The 15,728-nt window shown below is 40.2% G+C and overlaps 1 long non-coding RNA gene across 5 annotated transcripts in view; it reads right to left on the bottom strand.

Moving 5' to 3' along the window:
- The window catches only part of LOC119243621 (uncharacterized), a 353,580-nt gene that overhangs the window by 25,587 nt on the left and 312,265 nt on the right, over window positions 1–15,728 (bottom strand). For all 5 annotated transcript variants that reach the window (XR_008551547.1, XR_008551544.1, XR_008551546.1 and 2 more), the window contains 2 exons: window positions 5,349–5,406; window positions 4,257–4,407 (listed from right to left, as the gene is read on the bottom strand). This is a non-coding gene — a long non-coding RNA (uncharacterized LOC119243621). The remainder of the gene's footprint in view (window positions 1–4,256; window positions 4,408–5,348; window positions 5,407–15,728) is intronic.

The following is a 15,728-nucleotide window of genomic DNA, read 5'->3' on the forward strand; positions in this document are numbered from 1 at the left end:
TACCCAACCAGAGCCAAATTCGGCAGAAGAATGACAAATGCATGTGCAGATGGGTGTTGCTGAAGTAACAAATGACCACAGCCTATGAAATTACGAACACAAAAAATGTCAACAGAAATCGCCCAGAGAAAATGGCATACAAAATGAACCAATATAGATTGAATATTTAGGGCAATTTCTGGTTTGAATTACAAAGTCCATTTTTCTTAGATGAAATGTTTCTTGGAACAGAGGATCTATTGTTTATTTGTCGAAAATATATGCCGCAGACTTTGACGAAGTAATTGTGATTAATGTGTACTGATTCACTTATTCTGAAAAGTAAATGAAACTTCATTTTTTGCTAGCGAATTATAGGCTTCACTGAACTGAACAACTACAAATTTGAAATCGACAATCATAAGACCCTAACCATCTTATCATTGGTACAAATTTCATAGCAAGTGGATTTTCATCTCATTTGAAATCAGCAATATCAAAAGTGGAAAGTGTTTGCCCTGCTAATTTCAGCTGATGGGATGTTCGACGTGTGGAGTAGAATCCTACAGGGCACAGGATGGGCCCCAGTCTTCAGAAAAATCTTGGATCAAATAAAATGGGAACCATTTTGAGGGAGAAATGACAGAGCTCTTGGATAGTTAGATGCAAAAAACAGGTGTGAAATAAAACCAAAAGAAAGGTCACTCCATTTTTCAATCACACGTCACCAGGAGAGCCCAAAATGCCAGAAAGCCTAGCAGTCATGGTGCTTCATTTTCAGCATGTCAGTCATTATCATCTTGTCATTCCGGAATCCTGAGAGCATTCTGGAAGGACCAAAGTGTGCAATTTTCCTCCACGTTCTCCACTCACAATGTGCCCAAAGTATTCAGTCTGTTCTTATAAAAAAAAATATATATATATAAGAAATATGAATTTGAACCAACCTATTCTTTCAGTCTCAAAATCCTTAAGCAGATTCAGTGAGAAAATCCCTTTGTGAAAACTTTGAAAAATCTATGTAATAAGCCTCAGATGGAAAATGCTTGCCTACAACACCTCAACCAGAGCGCCAGAGCTCTCAGGTACATGTACAGACAGGGAATGGTTCTGCCCAGGGAGCTTCTGGGGCAGTACCTGCGTAAAAGGCCCCAGCCAGGTGCTCCACTGGGAATGGGCTCTTCACCTTGGTCTCCCTGACCAGGTAAGCCGGCTCCACAGTCTTGCCCCAGCAGATGTGCCTCAGTGGAGCCCCAGGGAAGTTCATGTTCCTCCTTTCCACAGGGAGCCGCCTAGAGCCCAGGGAATGACTGACTGGAGTGGGGAGTGGCTGTGATGGAAAGGCTGGGCAGGAATCACGAGAGAAGCTTCTGTGCAAAATTCATTAGTTCTGTGGTCATCAAGCCAGATGATGACACTAAAGAGGTGCAGGCATTCTGCAAATGAGATTTTGATCATCAAGCACGATGACATGAACTGGGTTCAAAATGATTCAAGTCAACAATACTTGACATGACAACTCACCAGGAAAACGAATATTGAGTCCTTAGAACTATTCCTAAATGATCACCCAAATAGCTAACATTTTAAAACACTGATCATACTAAGTGTGGGCAAGGATGAGGCTGGCTTGATCCCTCTTACCCTTTGGTGGGAATGAAAAAATGTTACAGCTTTGTAAAAGTTGAATCGATAACTACCATACATTCAGCCACCTCACATGGAGGTTTTTATTTACGCAAAGCAATTTCACAAAGACTTATTCATCCACGAGTACTCAAAGCAGCTTCACGCAGAATAGCCCCAAAACAACCCCAATACCTCAAACAGGTGAATAAACAAAGCACATATATCTGAACAATGAAATACTCAGTAGCAAAAAGGGGTAAAATATCAAAACATGTGACAAAGCGGGTGAACTGTAAAAGCAATATGGGAAACGAAAGATCCAGAACGAGATGGGACATTCAGAATTATTCCATCAATTTAAGAGACAAATTAGTCTGCAGTGGTAAGTACAGCACAGCCCAAAGCCAGAGGAAAGGATGGAAGCTGTGAGGGTGATGGAAATGATCACAGCGGGGGTTCATGGCTGCAGACAACTATCAAAACTACATTTTCAAAAATGATGCAATTAATGTACATGTTACCCCTAGACAAGGTTCATTAGAAAGAGATTAATTCATATTGTCACCAAAACTTTCAACTTTATATTGGTGAGTGAGATAAATTAATCTATTAAATAATCTATAAAATAAATTGCTATGCATTTTAATATGTGTAATTATCATTTTTACTCTATTGTAATTAGAAAAAAAATAACATTCTGTGCTTACTACTAAGAATTTGAAGAGCTCATACAAATCATTTGAATGCAAAATACTCATCTCAAACATAAACCCTGATATTAAAAAAAAACAAAACAAAACACTTAGATGAGAATTCCTGTTTCTCATTTTAAAATAAGGGACCAGGAAAAAGACTAATTATAATAAAGTAAAAATCAAAATCAACAAGCAACTATAAACCAGAGACACATTATGGGGGGAGGAGGGAGTAGAGTCAAAATAAGGAGGGTGGGAATTGTATGGGGAATATAACACAGATGAAAATGCACACATTGTGCAAAAATGAAAAATGATGTACAAAATATATAAAATAAAAGAAAAAGAAAAAAATTTGAAAATTTTTTACTTGAATGTAGAATACAAGTTGAGTGTTTGTTAGAACCACTAAGACCTTGATTTTGATTGACTTTAAATAACAGAATAGAAAACTTTCTAGTTTTTCCCAGCAAACCCTTTACAGACATTTTACCTCACTTCATCTGTAATTCTCATTTCCCAGGTGTGCCAGGAGGGAATAAAATTGTGAGCTTCCCTGCCCTAGCCTGGTAAATCAATCACACACAGGTGACCCACTCTAAAGGCTGAGGGGCCAGGGGGGAAGTAAAAACAAAATAGAGGTCCGTGGCTTCTGTGTCATTAAATTCTAAGTCAGGGCCTCCCTGGTCGCCTAGGAGTTAAGTCTCAGCACTTTCATAACAACAGCCTGAGTTTCATCCCCAGCCAGGGAGCTGACCCAAATGGCACAACAGACCTCTCCTGTCTCCTGACTGCTCCCCTCAGCAATGTATTTCAGTAGCTCTGCCTGTTTTGCTCCCCGCTCTGTCTCTGGTGAATCCTCTCACCCTCCCACACCTCTGGCCTATGCCCCAGTTCTTGTACACAAAAATAAATAAATAAACAAACAGTTAAAAAAATTATAAGTCAAGTTAACAATCAATGCATGACGTATCTTCCTCCTTTAACAGATATTCCCTTAGACAAAAATGCAAAAGAAATGTAAAAGAAAACTTTTCTATGACTGAAAGCCTCCTCTAATGTATCAGTGCTGACTGAATTCTGACTACATATGTCTGCATTTCTACTGAGGAGCAAGTGCTGTCAGTATATCATCAAAAATAAAATCACCTTCTGTTTGTAAACTATTCTATTTGATAAATATTTTATGTAATAAGATATATTTTATTATAATCAAGATTTCACTCCATTTCTGTTCTCTGTGTTATAATGATTCAAATAACTAAAGTATATTATAGTATTTAAAGTACATAAACATTCAACATATTTGTGTTTAAAGTATACATTAGTTAATCCAAACTAAGAAAAATAATTTTTGTTTTAAAAAATACATCTTTGTTCTAAAATATTCAAAGCTCTTTAATTATAAAGGCAAAATGAATAATTTAAGTATTAAACACCAAAAATCTCTAACAAATAAAATAAAGCTCAATGATTACTTTTTAATGTTTATTTTATTAATGATTTTATAAAAGTAAAAGCATTTGCAATTCTAGCATTTAATGTCCATCTAACTGTCATTGTAAGGAGATGGTAACATGCTCCTGGCATATTCTGTCTAGATTTACAAAAACTAAACAACTTAAGAATCTAGAAATTGTTTAATGTTGTGCTATTCCTCAGCTGCTCTGTGCAAGTATTGCGAATACTGTGCTAATTTGTGAATATCCACTGGAACTGTATTTTGGCATACAAAAGGAAGCCACAAAAATGAAATAAATAAAATGACACTTGGCGCTTAGGAATACTTTCAGGCAAAAATCTTCTGCATATATAGACTGTGAGTAAGAATTTGTTAAATGGTATATTTTTTTCTTTGCCTAAGTGCTTGACATATTCCATCCTCTGCACCCTAGAGCAAAGTCTCTCTGTGACAGCAGCAAAAACTCACTGACCTGCAAGTTCTAAACTCACCTTTGGCTTTGGGACAGCTGTGGAGAAGGCTTCATGGGTCTGAGAGTGGGGGGAGTTGAAAGCAGAGGCTGCCAGGAATGGGCTTTGCTAAGCCACAGATGAACATCTGATGCCTATGGACAGAGTGGGCGCTGTGCCCTTTAATGCACCTCTGAGGAGAAAGACAAAAATCGCATACACTCATAAAATTACAATCAATTTTATTTTTAATTAATGAAGAAATAACTATATGAATATTTGATAACAGATGCATATTTGTTTAATGCATTTATAGTTAATGATAGTTATAATGCATATACTAAAATAGTTTATTGCTCTCTATATTTATATATTTTTGTTTTGTGATCTTTAGAGTCCTCTGAGTCACAGGATGCAAAGAAAGTCCTCTTATTGCTATTAAAACAGCAATACTAACATTCAAAATTCACAGCTTTCTTGAATCTGACAAGTATTTAATCAGACATACAATGAACATGTTGACAAAAATTTTAGCCTCGATATCAATAGTAAAATACTGTTTCTTAATGGCAGAAATATTTTTCATATTTAAAATAGAAAACAGGGGCCTTCCCGGATGGCGCAGCGGTTGAGCGCTGGGCTGTGAAGCTGCCCACAGCCTCTGCAGCACCAGTTCAATCCCTGGCCACCGGCGAGGGTCTCACATGGCGCGCAGACCTCTCCTGCCGCCCGCTGCTCCCCTCAGCAGTGTATTTCATCAGTCTGCCTGTTCTGTTCCCTGCTCTGGCTCTGGTGAATTCTCTCGCCCTCCCGCGCTTCTGACTGTACCCAGTGCTTGTATAAATAAATAAATCTTAAAAACATAAATAGAATAAAATAGGAAACAGTTGCCCACTATATTTCCTCAAATGTATAAAGTTCATTTTGAGTTAAAATATCAATGAAGGATAGTTTAGTCACTGAGTCAATTTTTTTCTGAACATTTTTTAAGAGCCCTTTCAAGTTCATAGAAAAATTTAGCATAAAGCCATTTCCATATAATTTTACCCCCATATATGCATCTTTCCCCACTATCAATACCTAAGTGGTGTATTTATTACAGTTGATAAATCTCTATTGATACATCATTCTCACCGAAAGGTCGGTTTACTTGAGGGTTAGCTCTTCACCTGATGCTGTAAACTCCACAGGCCTAAGCAAGTGAATAACAACATGCATTCAACATTATAGTACCTTGCAGAATTATTTCTTTGTCCTAAAAAATTCATTCTGCTCCATCTCACCATCCTTTCATTCTCCCCCAAATTCAGTAAAGAAGATCTTTACATTCATCGCCCCTACACCCTTGAGACTACTGACCTTCTTACTGTGTCCACAGTTTTGTCTTTTCCAGAATGTCACAGAGTTGAAATCATACTAATCATATATGAATGTCACATAGTTCAAATCATGCAGCCTTTTTCGACTGGAATCTTTCTCTTAGGCATATACATTTAAGGTTCCTCCATGTCATTTTTTAGGGCTCAGTAGCTCTTTTCTTTTTTAGTGCTGAATAACATTCCAACATCTGGAAGTACCATGTTTTATTTATCATGCATTGAAGGAAAAACTGCTAGTTTCCAAGTTTTGGCAATTCAGAATAAAGCTTCTACGAACACTTGTTGGCAGGTTTCTATGTACACGTAAGTTTTCTACTCATTTGGATAGATAACAAATAGCGAGGCCATAGGATGATATAGTAGTATATGTTTAGTATTTTAAGAAACCACCAAAACACCTTCCCAAGCACTTGCATTGAATGAACTACTCCCCCCAGCCCCCACCCCTAGCACTGAATGAGCTTTTCTATTGCACCATGTTCTTGAAAGTACTTGTTATTGTCAGAGTTCAGATTTTGGCCATCCTAATAGGCATACAGTGGTATCCCACTGTTGTTTAATTTTGCAGTTTCTTGATGCCATAGGATTGTTGAGGATTGTTCCATTTGCTTAGATGCCATCTGTGTGTTTTCATTGGTGAGGTGTCTGGTTTTATTGTGCATTTTATAATTGGGTTACTTGTTTTTCCATTGTTGAGTTTTAAGATTTCTCTATACATCTTGAAAAATAGTTATTTAATAGACTTGTCTTTTGAAAATATTTTCTCCATATTTATAGCTTGTCTTCTCATTTTCTAGACAGAGTCATTCACAGAAAGGTTTTTAATTTTAGGAAGTGCAATTAGTGAAACATTTTGGGTTACCTTTTGTAAAGATTATAAGGTCTCCATCTAGATTCTTCTTCCTATTTTTTTTTCTTGCATACAAGTATCTAGTTGTTCCAGCGCCAACTAATCTTTTCACTGTATTGCCTTAGTTCCTTTGTCAAAGATCTGTCGACTCTGTTTATGTGGTTCAATTTCTGGCCTCTCTGTAATTTGCATTGGTCTATTTGTAGTAAGTTCTCTGAATCTCTTATCCCTTGACATTGTGTTGGCTATTTTGGGTATTTTGCTTCTTCAAATAAACATATATATACACACATATTTATATGTCCATACATACACTGGTTAAGCACAGCAAAAACAATTTCAAGATCTAGTGAAAAATATACTGGTTACCTGAGGGAACAAGGAGGAGTAGGAGGGCATGGCAGAAGAAAGGGAATGTGTGCTGGCGGCAGCGGAGGTTTGGTGGAGGGCGAGTGAAGCATGTGCATATGTGGAGGAGTAAAAACTTAACCCAAAAGTTAAATAGGTATGTAAATGACTGACAAATTAATAATTTTAAAAAGTTACTCTAGTAGTTTCTAAAGAAAGATTGGCAATAACATCCACCTCTAAGACTTAGCCTCCAAAATTTTTAAGATTATATCCTCCTGAGTTCTACTTCAAGGTCTTGGGGAAAAAAATGTATTGAAAACTGTCTGTCTATTTTGGCCAAGATACTCTCCTACAGAAACTCTTCCTATATGAGAGTATATTTTTCAGTCAGTTTTCAGTTATTTGAAGCATTGGCAATCGAACATGGAAATGTTAACAAATACTCTTTTGCAACTGGATCATGCTTTATTGTGCAATGTTAGATTTGAAAGCATTTTGTTAATTAAGCTTAGATTATTTCTACATATTCAGTGGTAGGATAGCTGTGAAAACAAATGTCACTTAATCCAATCAGCTGTGGCCCTTATAAACTGTGTGAAGATCAAAGTGTCTCAAATGTCTGTCTGTGTAGAACATAAGTACCACAGCTGATGTTGGATCAAAAGAATATTTTCACCTCACGTCTGCATTTCTTGGTGTGGAAATAGCCATTATGATCAACTCAGTTTTGAGTTATGATTAACTCAGTTAGATTAGCATCGTCTCAGTTATTAGCCTGAATTTTAAAACAGTAAAGGTGGAATTCAAAAGTTTACTGTACTGAGAATTTAAAGAAATCACTATATTAGAAAGCATAGTATTTCTAAAGTTCATAGTTAACGACCCAGTTTTTCCCCATCGCTGATACTTAGCATTCACATGTTGATGTTTATCTTGGAATTTTAAATTTCATGTATTATCATTCACTGAATGTTATCTTCAGACTCATGTCTAATTCTGTTCTCAAACCAAAGAGGGTTCTATAAACTGTTCTCTAGCCATGTTCAAACAATACCTAAAGCCGATCAATGTGTCTTAATGACAAGTCTTTAAGTGCCATCCTTAAAGTACAATAGTAGTATTTAACACTATTATAATAGTATCTAATAGTTAACCAACAAAATAGCTTTAAACAGAAGCCCTGTCTAGTTCACCTGAGTCACAGCCAACAAATTGGAAGTGTGCTCAGAACCTATGGGCATAAGGGTTCAGCGACTGGTTGATTTCCAGTTTGTTAATTGCACATCCTGGGTTCATACAGACATTGAGTGATTCACAATTCTTCCCATTCTCTCCGGCATGGCACATGCGAAAATTTCATATTCCAACCTCCACATTTGATAAAAATATTATCAATCCTAGGCTTGGCTATTATAGCTCAGATGTTTCATGTAAAATAAAATCCCTCTGACCTCTATATTCATAGACTATGCCAAATTATATTTTTAAACATCTTCCTTTTGACAAAATTGTATATGTTTAAATTACAAAATTTGATAACTTGTAACATAAATGAATTGTTCACGGCCATCAAGCCAATTAATACATCCATCAGTCTCAAAAGTCTCCTCATGTCCCTTGAAAATCCCTCCACACCTCCTTGTCCTCATTCTAAAGCAACCACTGCTTTGTTATTTGTCAATGTGGTACTGGATAACGCTTTAAATTAAGGAAAAAAATGCCTTCTTAAAAACTCTGATCATCCATTATTTTGCTTCCAAATTCAATGAAAGCCCAAGATCTGTTATGATGCTGCCAATAATATTTCATATCTCATCAAAATCAAATGCTTTAAAAAAACCAGACCAATATCAAACACTAAAAACTGAACTATAAACAGAGATCTTCTCTTAGATGTGCAGCTATGCCTCTCACGGAGTTATCTAAAGTAGAATGAAAAGCCTTTGGTACCAACCCAGGTCTGGGATGGACCACAGAGAACTCTCCCACCACCTGTCTCCCTTCACCAGACCCCATCGTGCAAATGAAGGCTTGCCATTATCACCACTAACACAGCAATAACATCTCCCAGGTAACAGATCTATGAGGTGGAGAGCTGGCGTTTTTACAAGACAGTCTGTATTCTCAACACTGCATCACCCTCCTAATGTTCTGGAAGCTCAACCGATACGTAAGCTCTAGCCATAAACACTGGGAGCGGCCCTTGGCATCTCCTACAGTGCGTCCCAGCAAACAGGAGGATACACACAATTAGATGCCAAGATAGAATGAGGCCGGAGTTTCCCATCTGCTTACACATTAAAATAAGCTAAGAAGCTTTTAAAAAATTAGTGACCCAGTTTCACCAGAGAGAAGGGGTGAAGCCCAGTATATGTATTTCTTTAGTTTCCCAGGTAATTGTAGCATGCCATGATCGCATGTGAGAGGATTGAAAAGCACATAATGAATTAAAACTCAAAAGCTTCTTACTTGAAATTGAAAAACAAAATTGAAAAATGGGTCTCCCTTCGCCTTGCTTTAAGAGCATGAAAGCAAGTTTTATAAATATGCGGATTGTAAAGTGGGTGGACTAAATATAATGATACTCAAATTACAATATATGCACAGTTAGAACTTGATTCAAGCTTTTATCTGCCTGTTTATTAACAAGGGTTTAGTGATAGTGATCTGACAAACCAATTGTTTAGATATGACAATTACTATGCTAACAGTGATGGTTTGTTAATTAATGCAGTGATCATTTCAAAATACATATACCTATCAAATCTTCAGTGTACACCTTAAATATATATACTTCTGTGTGCCAGGTATAAGACACTGAAGCTAGAAATGAAAATGGCATTACAATTATTAGTTCATTCAGAAGTCATTCTATTTTGATTTGCTAATTCAGAGTATCTTCTCTTTATTCAAAGGTAAACTAGAATTACTTTAGAACACACTCAGGCCGGCTAGATGAAATGCCAGATTTCTCCGCATTCCCTTCTTGGATCCAATCCATCTGAGTAACCAGGATCCTTCATCTATACCTGACACTTTTAAAGCTTTGTATGAAACATCTGTTTTCCATTTTTAAAATGTCGACTTGTCCATTCTGAATGGGCACTGGGTAAAGCAGACAAATCCTGCTTTGTCTATGGAGCCCATCTTGGTTGTTATGCCAAAACCATATTTGCTCCATTAATCAGATCCCTAACAACTCGCCGGCAGAGGCAGTGGGCAGTGGGCAGTCCTCAGGGGCAACATGTGTGCTAACCAACTCCAAAGAACTTGTGTAGGGGATACGCAAGTGTGCTTTCTCTCCCAAAATTTTACTTTCCTACTACATCTTGTTTTGTGGTCTATTAAAAGTTAGGGAGTACAATTACTAAGAGGTCCAGGTAGATTAAAAACTAACGGGTATTGATCCCTTCCTCCCCAACCCCACGTGCCTCTTGGCCTACAAAATCGCAGCTCTTTGTACTCGGCTTACCCGACAACTGTTTGCACTTGCCACTGGAAGGCCCAGCCTAGGAGCTGCAGCCCTGAGGAACCTTATAACTGAAGCGATCTCCATAGCAGGACATTTGGGGTACTAGACTCTCGCTTCAACGCTGAGCCTTGTAAGGACGCCACACCTCCCTTAACCTCCAGAATATGGTGCTTGGCATTCCCCAAGAGGCAATGAGGATGAATTGGAGTACACTCTCACTTCTGCCACGTCACTCTCCTCCATGGTAAAAATCTTTCTTCACCCCTACACCGATGCAAACATGAGCCTGTGTCTCTAGCCTGGCTGCACTGTGGGGACAGTGTGGGGATGGTCTGCCTCTGAGGAACTGGACTGAAATACCCTGCAAGCCAGGGTGGTGGCAGTTCCACTTTCTCTCAGGGTCCCCACTCCTAGAAGGGTGGGGTTCACGATGATAAGGATGTTGGTCATTCCGATGACCAAGGAAGATTTATGAAGGGCCAGCCCCGTCTGCCAGTAGGTCACATGAACAGGCTGGCCCTTACTGAACAGCAGTGGCTCCGAGTTGGTATTGTCTTGCCTCTCTCAGCTCGCCTTTCTGGTAGGGTTTCATGGTCTCATTAGGTCTCATTAGGGCCCAGTGACCTGGCGGCCTACAGCAGCTCCCTCGTCTGCTGCTACTGCTTCCTCTCCCAGACATCTGCTTCAGCGAGGCTTCAGAAAATACTTCATTATGTCCTCAGGACCTCTCCGGCCACTCTGTGTGCCATTGTGGGTCGTTCTCTTTGAAGTTAATGTGAATCTTAGGTGATGACATGACATATACATCAGAGGTAGCTATAAATTATGGCCCGCTGAATAAAAAAAAGAGAATTAGAAAGATCCCCTTTCCATTTGTTATATTCAGAGGTAACAGAAGCCTAGCCTTCCTTAATGTAAGCTGTTTGCTTAGAGACTCAGAGGAGGAATATGCTCATTTACTGCTGCAGAGCAGAGCTTTCAGGAGGGGAAGAGAATGAACATGTTCTGGGTAGAGTTTGTGGCTCTGAGAAAACCCCGGAAAAGCCTTAAAGCAAATGCATAAGTTATCAGCAAAAATCTCATTTCACATTCTGCTCTCTCTCTGCATGTGCATCTGCTGGGGCTCTGCCAGTTTTAAACCAGTACACTAGAAGGTGGTTGTGTGCATGGCCCTTAAAGCTACAAATATTCAGCAGGTACAAATATTTAGACTTGACAGTAGTTCATGTCGAGAGTGAATTTATTATGTACTATGTAGTGTGCTCAACACATAGATGAATTTCATCATAAAATATTTCATCTATATTTTTCGGATGAGAAAACTGAGCAACTGACAGAGTAAGTAACCAGCTCAAAGCTCACAGCATCAGCAGACACCACGGGAAACATATTTACAGAATCTAGGAACGAGGAAGGTACTCTTTCAGCCAGGTGGAATTTCACACAAGCAGGAGGATGGACAGGGCTGTATTTCTTGACAACCTCCATTCGCTTCTACTGTGCACTCAGCTCTGTTAGTTAGTTGCCTGTGTCCTCTGAGACAGTGAGCATTTTACCTGGCTTCACAGAGCAGATTATGCATGAGGAACAGAGAGAAATAAGGAAACCTTTGTACTAGCCTAGTCTCTACATTTCTCTGCAGTTTTCAACAGATATAGCACGTAGCTACTGGAATCTGGATTACAGGAAAAGAAAATCTACCAACAGATGACAAATCAATAAAATTTGATTAAAAAGGAAAAAAAAAATTCTACAGGCCAGAGGATATTTGTTACGAAGCTACAAACCTATGGGCCCTGAGATACATCTCTCTAAAGATAAGACGGGCTCCTGTCATTAAAAATGTCATTTTTAAATGTTTGATGGAATTTTTAAAGATTTTTTAAAATTTCAGTCAAATGGTATCTTTTGTGGACTCCTTACCAGGCTAATGTTTTAGTAATGACATGTAGAGTATTACCTCTATAGGATTTTTATTTTTCTGACTAAGTTGCCAGTGCTCCTATTTTTTTCTATTTACTACAGAGCATGAGACTAGCTAACTTGATGTTTTCTATTCGGGAGAAATAATATACGTAGAAGAAATAACCTTCAAGTCATTTTTATCCTCAAACTGGTTCTGCTCTAACTATGATAATATATATAGTGTAATAATTCTCCATTAGAAGATGACATCTACTTGAAAAGGTCTCTTGTTCGTTAAGTGTTTCTCTTATTGAATTATGGGTCCTATTTCCCCAGTGGTGAGAAAAGAGAGAAAGGAAGTGGGGTAGTGAAGGTAAAATTCAACTTGAGACTGACCAAGAAGACAATAAAGGCATCAGAAAAATCTCAAGACAGCTTTCAGATTGCAAATTCTACAGTAGTACCCCCAAAAAGAATTAAGCCACAGTCATAAAGCAGTCACGATCTGCTCCATCATCTGTAACCTTGAGAAAGTGTAAACAAAGGCGACAAAGATGATACATGATGAAAGTGACATTGAATCAACAGCCATCTGCATGAGCTCTTCACGATGGATATGCACTGAGCCCTTAACAAATCCCCAACCTAGCGACTGTGGCCATGTCCATTTTTCCCCTGTAAAATGTCCTAAAGGATGCATTTTATTGAAAAATTGGAGTTATTTCTTTGATTCAATTTGAATGTTTCATGCTGAAAACATAAGAAAATCTGTATCAAAGTAGCCAGGGGCCTCCCCTGGTGGCACAGACGGTTGAGCGCAGCGCTGTGAAGCTGTCCACAGCCTCTGCAGTGCCGGTTCGATCCCCACCGGCCTCAGAGCAACCTACATGGTGAGCAGACCTCTCCTGTCTCACCTGCCACTCCCCTCAGCAGTGTATTTCGTCAGTCTGCCTGTTCTGTTCCCCACTCTGTCTCTGGTGAATCCTCTCACCCTCCCGTGCATCTGGCCTGTACCCCGGTTCTTGTATAAACAATATTTTTTTTTTTTAAGTAGCCAGAAAACGAAGGTGGTTAATTTGCTCCTGGAACTGAAAAGTCCAGGATTTCTCCCAGCAGCTTCAATGAAGCAATGGGGACCTTCATGGCCTCTCTGCCCTTGCCTCCTATGCTCACCACCCCTTTCTACATCTCCCTACAGTGCTAGAATTGGAGAGAGGAGAGCTAGATGCAGCTGAGGATAGCCAGGAGGGCCCCAGATCTACTCTTCCTCGTATGGAAATCGCAGGGAAGAGGGTGGAGAGTTGGCTAGAGTAATCAGTCTTGAGGTCTGAGTTGAGAGGGGCTTATCCCCTACAACTCTGTGATTGAACAGAAGGGACCAGAATGTCAGAGACTATAAAAGCCACCCTGAGAGTAGGTGAGCATGGAGACTTCAAACTGTGATACTCCCGAAAGGGGATTCACCCTGTGAATCATACAAGACCCAGGAAGAAGGGCACCAGCCCCCAGAGACCCAACTGATAAAGGCTGGGCTGGGACCAGAAGGGGCCGCACTGCCAGGGCAGGGAAGCCAGAAGCTTCCTCGAGCCACTGAGGAGAAGCACAAGAGCAAGCGGTGGGAGAAGCGCAGCAGAAAGAACCCGAAAGCTGGGCATTTACTAAAAAAGGCCCTCCTGAACCTGTGAGTACATGGGTTTCCTCCAACAGCCAAGACTGATATCCTTTTCCAAGTTTCACACTTTTATTTCAGCCAATTAGCAAGAGTGAATTATAATCCTGTTGAAAGCAGTCTTGTCCAGTGCCCAAACACCTATCCTAAAAGGAGTTATTTGCTCCTCCAGCACTCTGTTCACACGGACCGACTTCAACTCCACCCTGTTTCCTAAAAGACCTTACTGCACAGCTTGTCAGAACTGGGGAGACCTCTGTGCCAGCCCATCCCCTGAGTGCTCTCGCTTGTCCTTCTGTTCGACTGACTCGCCTATCCAGGAACTTCAGATCCCAAAGACTGGGCACAAGTTGGGGTGCAGTGGCCTCTTTGACCCATATTGTTAAGACATTCTTCTCTGCACATTGTCAGTTCCAGAGAGGGAAGCCACTGTCATCTTGACAAAACTGAGCTCCATTAGATCACATTTGCCCAAAACCTTCTTATCCCAGGAAACTTGGCATCTTCATTTCCTCAACGTGTTGTGACTATCCCAAGACAGCACGTGACACAAACAGGCAAAGGATGAGCTGAACATTGTTTCAAAATCAAGCACCCAAAGTTACCCGTCCCCTCGTGGGTAAAAGTCCATCCATATGGGAATGGCGCAGAGCAAGGCCCCAAAGCCTGCAAAACTAGGAAACAATACAGGTAAGGCAAATAATCTAGTTTCTAAATCAAGCACCCATAGTGAACATTGTTTCAAACACGCAGCCTTAGCTTAGGATGCTGCTCCCATTATTTGCTGTATCCGGGTAATCGCTGAGCCCCTGGAGGCCCGGGGGGGATCTTCAGGACTGAACGGTGGGACAGAAAGGGATTAAGATGGTTTCTGACTCTTTGTTTGGAGGATTTATTGTTCTGTTGATTTGTTTCATTTAGTGTGCTTTGCTTTTTTCTGCTGCCTAGCAGAAATGAGGGGTTCAGAGGCAGATTCAATTTAGTTTTAAAAAAGATCAAAAACGTGATGTTTCTGCACATCTGTGTTGTACCGATGCTGTGAAAACCCACTAGGGGCAGAATCGATGCTCTGCCACTTGCTCACTGTTTGCGGGGTTCCTGCAGCTTCTCAGGCTTCAGATAAAGGTAATAAAAGCGCTCTCCTTGCAGACGTGGGGCACGAAATGCGAGAGTCAATGCAGATGCCTTTCTTCTGTACCATGCACTGAACAAACCTTCTCTCTTTTCAGTAGCTTAAAGATTGCTGATTTATGTAAGAGGTAATTCCCAGGTGATTCTGAAGTGCTGGTTTTGAGAAAGACGACAGAACCCAGAATGGGTGGACTTGTACAAGAAGGTATGTTTGGAACTAAAGTTAAAAAGCATGGACGAGGCCTCCCCGGTGGCGCAGCGGTTGAGCGTTGGGTTGCGAAGCTGCCCACGGCCTCTGTGGTGCCGGTTCGATCCCCGGCTGCTCCCCGGCCACCGGAGGAGGGTCCCACAGGGCGTGCAGACCTCTCCTGCCGCCCGCTGCTCCCCTCAGCCGTGTGCTTTGGTCCTTCTGCCTGCTCTGCTCCCCGCTCTGGCTCTGGTGAATTCTCTCACCCTCCCGCGCTTCTGACTGTACCCAGTGCATGTATAAACAAAACAAACAAATAAATAAAAACATGCCTCTATTAAAAAAAAAAAAAAAGCATGGACGAGTAAATGAATAAAACAAAAGAACAAGGATTATTCCTGGAGAGAAAGAAGAAGAAATGAAAGGAGGTGCGAGCAGCACCGGAGGCGTCCGTTGTTCCTTTTGGCTTGAGGCCGCTGCATGCGGGCCAACAGGAAATTACTGTGGAAGGTGTAGAGGGAGGAGCCAAGGGATCTAAGTGATGGGACACCAGAACAAGGAACTGATCTC

Source organism: Talpa occidentalis, unplaced genomic scaffold (genome assembly GCF_014898055.3).
Source record: "Talpa occidentalis isolate TD23 unplaced genomic scaffold, MPIMG_talOcc4v2.1 talOcc4.13, whole genome shotgun sequence".
Classification (NCBI taxonomy): Eukaryota; Metazoa; Chordata; class Mammalia; order Eulipotyphla; family Talpidae; genus Talpa; species Talpa occidentalis.